A 4,694-nucleotide genomic window follows, 5' to 3' on the forward strand; every position below is an offset into this window, starting at 1 on the left:
ATAAATAAAATAGGCAGGTGCAGTTGCTTATGCCTGTTGTCTTAGTTACTCGGGAGCCTGAGGCAAGAGAATTGCTTGAACCCAGGAGGCGGAGGTTGCAGTGAGCCGAGATCATACCACTGCCCTCCAGCCTTGGTGACAGAGTGAGACTGTCTCAAGAAAAAAAAAATACCTGGCTGTGGTAGCGGATGCTGTAATCCTAGGTACTTGGGTAGCTGAGGGACAAGAATCGCTTGAACCTAGGAGGCGGAGGCTCCAGTGAGCTGAGATTGTGCCACTGCACTCCACCCTGGGCAACAGAGTGAGACTGTCTCAAACAAACCCAGCTTCTGTTACTTTGGTGTATCAGCCCACAGCAATGATATGCTTATTCCATCCACATCCCTAACACCATGCATTCATAGGTCAAAGTTCTGGTTCACAGATCCTTCCCAGTAGTAAGTTCAATGCTGGCTAAAGTGTTTGTAATCAACTAGGCCTCCAGGGATGGCAGCTCCAGTGAGATGATGTTGGATAGCAGCAACTTGTTGGTTGTTACTTTTCTGGACACTGAATGGAGAATCTTTAGACTTTTGCTCAAGTTTTCACTTGTGTTTACCAGTCTACTCTTGATACTCTTTTTTTTTTTGAGACAGAGTCTGCTCCGTTGCCCAGGCTGGAGTGCAGTGGTGCGATCTCAGCTCACCGCAACCTCCGCCTCCCAGGTTCAAGCGATTCTACCTCAGTCTCTTGAGTAGCTGGGACTACAGGTGTGCGCCAACATGCTTGGCTAATTTTTGTATAATTTTTTTTTTTTTTGAGTCCGAGTCTTGCTCTTGTTGCCCAGGCTGGAGTACAATGGTGCAATCTTGGCATACCGCAACCTCCGCCTCCCAGGTTCAAGTGATTCTCCTGCCTCAGCCTCCCAAATAGCTAAGATTATAGGCATGCACTACCATGCCCAGCTAATTTTGTATTTTTGGTAGAGATGGGGTTTCTCCATGTTGGTCAGGCTAGTTTCAAACTCCTGACCTCAGGTGATCTGCTCGCCTCAGCCTCCCAAAGTGCTGGGATTACCGGTGTGAGCCACCGTGCCTGCCCTATTATTATTTTTTTTTTATTGAGACAGAGTGTCTCTCTGTCACCCAGGCTAGAATGCAATGGTGTGATCTTGGCTTACTGCAACCTCTAACTCTGGGTTCAAGTGATTTTCCTGTCTCAGCCTCCTGATTAGCTGGGATTAGAGGCACATGCCACCATGCCTGGCTGATTTTTTTGTCTTTTTAGTAGAGACAGGGTTTCACTATGTTGCCCAGGCTGGTCTTGAACCCCTGAGCTCAGGTAGTCCACCTGCCTCAGGATTGCAGGCATGAGCCGCCATGCCCAGCCAATTTTTGTATTTTTAGTAGAGACAGGGATTCACCATGTTGGCCAGGCTGGTCTCAAACTCCTGGCCTCAGGTCATCTGCCTGCCTTGGCTTCCCAAAATGTAGATATTACAGGCCTGAACCACCTCACTGGGCCTACTCTTGGTACTTTGTTTTTGTGTGTGTGAGACAGATTCTTGCTCTGTCGCCCAGGCTGGAGTGCAGTGGTGCGATCTCAGCTCACTGCAACCTCTGCTTCTGGGTTCAGGTGATCCTCCTGCCTCAGCTTCTTGAGTATCTGGGATTACTAGCCGCACACCACCATATCTGGCTAATTTTTGTGTTTTTAGTAGAGATGGGGTTTCTGCAGGCCAGGCAGGTCCCGAACTCCTGGCCTCAGGTGATCTGCCCACCTCTGCCTCCCAACGTGCTGGGATTACAGATGTGAGCCACCGTGCTCAGCACTCTTGGTACTTTCTCACTGGTCTTGTTGTTCCTCTGGTTCTTCTGTGATTTCTGAGCCAATCTGATGAGAACGTTCAGTACTTCGGGTGGCCTGGTTCAGGCTTCCGGTACCTTGCAGGAGCATTGCCCTTTGAGACTGTAGCCGATCCACGTGCTCATTCTCTGCAGCATGTGTGCCATATTTCATGTCTCCTCAGCCTCCAGGTGTGGCTCTCCAAGGTGTGCTTCTTATCTCCTGATAGTTTGGCAAGGTCCTTCCAGTAGGTTAGTTTTTTGAGACAGCCTCGCCCTGTCGCCCAGTGCAGTGGTGCAATCTCGGCCAACTGCAACCTCTACCTCCCGGGTTCAAGCGATTCTACTGCCTCAGCCTCTTGAGAAGCTGGGACTACAGGCGCATGCCACCACGGCTGCTTAATGTTTGTATCTTTAGTAGAAACAGGGTTTCACCATGTTGGTCAGGCTGGTCTTGAACTACTGATCTCAAGTGATCTGCCCACCTTGGCCTCCCAAAGTGCTGGGATTACAGGTGTGAGCCACCATGCCCGGCCCTTCTGGTGGTGCTCTTTTTTTTTCTGGTAGTTTTCAAGCTTAAGATATCGTGGGGTTACGGAAAGATAGAGGTGCATAATGTAGTTCCCCCTCCATCTCTGCCAGCTTTTAATTTCTTTCCTGTTGCTTTTCATCAAAATCTCTGATCAACTTCTCTTTGGTCCCCACGGCACCCAGCAGCCACTTGGGCACCCCTTGTAGGCCTTCATGGAGACCATGGAAGATCTCATGCAGCTTCCTGAAATGCTCCAAGGAGGGGCAGAGGTAGCCATGGCACAGGCTGCACACCACCACATCCGGCTGATTTTTGTGTTTTTAGTAGAGATGGGGTTTCACCATGTTGCCCAGGCTGGTCTTGAACTCCTGACCTCCGGTGATCCAGAGGCCTCAGCCGCCCACAACGCTGGGGGATTACAGGAGTGAGCCGCGGTGCCTGGCACTCTTGGTACTTTCTTACTGGTGGTGTTACTCCTCTGGTTCTTCTGTGATTTCTGAGCCAATCTGGTCAGTTTCTGTACCAATCTGATGAGAACGTTCAGTACTCTGGGTGTTGGGTGTGCTCCTAGCCCCACAGAACGTTGCCCAGCCCCTTAGCCATCATGGTGACCACTGCACCACTGTCACCCAGTGCTTTTTGAATTAACTTTTCCTTCTTTTTTTTTTTTGAGATGGAGTCTCGCTCTGTAGCCCACACTGAAGTGCAGTGATGTGATCTCAGCTCACTATAACCTCCGCCCCTGGGTCCCGGTTGAAGCAATTCTCTTACCTCAGCCTCCCAAGTAGCTGGGATTACAGGCATGAGCCACCATGCCCAGCTAATTTTTGTATTTTTTTTTTTTTTTTTTGGGTTTCACCATGTTGGCCAGTATAGTCTTGAACTCCTGACCTCATGATCCACCCACCTTGGCCTCCCAAAGTGCTGGGATTACAGGTTCGAGCCACCATGCCCAGCTAATTTTTGTTTTTTTTTTTTTTTTTTTTTAAGATGGGGTTTCACCATGATGGCCAGGCTAGTCTTGAACTCCTGACCTTAGGTGATCCACCCACCTCGGCCTCCCAAAGTGCTAGGATTACAGGCATGAGCCACCGCGCCCTGCCAATTTTTCTATTTTTTAGTAGAGATGGGGTTTCACCATGTTGGCCAGTATAGTCTTGAACTCCTGACCTCATGACCCACCCACCTTGGCCTCCCAAAGTGCTGGGATTACAGGCATGAGCCACCATGCCCAGACTCCCAGATTACTTTTATAAAGAAGAAAAAGTTGGCCAGGCGCAGTGGCTCACGCCTGTAATCCCAGCACTTTGGGAGGCCGAGGTGGGTAGATTACCTGAGGTCGGGAGTTTGAGACCAGCCTGACCAACATGGAGAAACCCTGTCTCTACTAAAAATGCAAAATTGGCTGGGCGACATGAAGGTGCATGCCTGTAATCCCAGCTACTCAGGTGGCTGAGGCAGGAGGATTACTTGAACCTGGGAGGTGGAGGTTGCAGGGAGCCAAGATTGCACCATTATACTCCAGCCTGGGCAATAAAACCAAAACGCTGTCAATAAATAAATACATAGAAATAAAACTAATCAAGGGCTGAGCACGGTGGCTCACACCTGTAATCCCAGCACTTTGGGAAGCCGAGGCGGGTGGATCACCCAGGTCAGGAGTTTGAGACTAGCCTGGCCAACATGGTGAAACCCCATCTCTACTAAAAATACAAAAATCAGCTGGGTGTGGTGGCAGGCACCTGTAATCCCAGCTACTTGGGAGACTGAGGCAGGAAAATTGGTTGAACCCAGGAGGCGGAGGTTGCAGTGAGCCGAGATTGTGCCATTGCACTCCAGCCTGGGTGACAAGAACGAAACTCTGTCTCAAAAAAAAAAAAAAAGGTAGTCTATGTCCAAAATTTGGCAAAATCTATATTAAGAGTAAAAATAAAAAAATAAAAGTCATACCGCAGTCTGATTCTCCAGCCATTTGGTTTGTCCTACCTGCTTTGCTCATCTTCTGCTTATTTGTATTTGAATTTGTATTTAATTTTATTTTATGTTTATTTTTGAGACAGTCTTGTTCTGTTGTCCAGGCCAGTGGTGTGATCACAGATCACTACAGCCATGACCTCCCAGCTCAAGCGATCCCTCCCACTTCAGCCTCCTGAGTAGCTGGGACTACAGGCATGTACCACCATGCCCAGCTGATTTTTTAAGAAGCTTCTTAGGCCGGGCGCGGTGGCTCACGCCTATAATCCCAGCACTTTGGGAGGCCGAGGCGGGTGGATCACGAGGTCAAGAGATCGAGACCATCCTGGTCAACATGGTGAAACCCCGTCTCTACTAAAAATACA

At 49.2% G+C, this 4,694-nt stretch overlaps 1 protein-coding gene and 1 pseudogene across 2 annotated transcripts in view; one reads left to right on the forward strand and one right to left on the reverse strand.

The window, feature by feature from the left end:
• The window catches only part of DYNC2I2 (dynein 2 intermediate chain 2), a 30,372-nt gene that overhangs the window by 6,322 nt on the left and 19,356 nt on the right, over window positions 1-4,694 (forward strand). The gene's annotated exons all lie outside the window — the stretch shown is intronic.
• Window positions 444-4,694, reverse strand: part of LOC108318245 — a 7,018-nt pseudogene continuing 2,767 nt past the window's right edge.

This window comes from Cebus imitator, unplaced genomic scaffold, assembly GCF_001604975.1.
Source record: "Cebus imitator isolate Cc_AM_T3 unplaced genomic scaffold, Cebus_imitator-1.0 Scaffold216, whole genome shotgun sequence".
Taxonomy (NCBI): Eukaryota; Metazoa; Chordata; class Mammalia; order Primates; family Cebidae; genus Cebus; species Cebus imitator.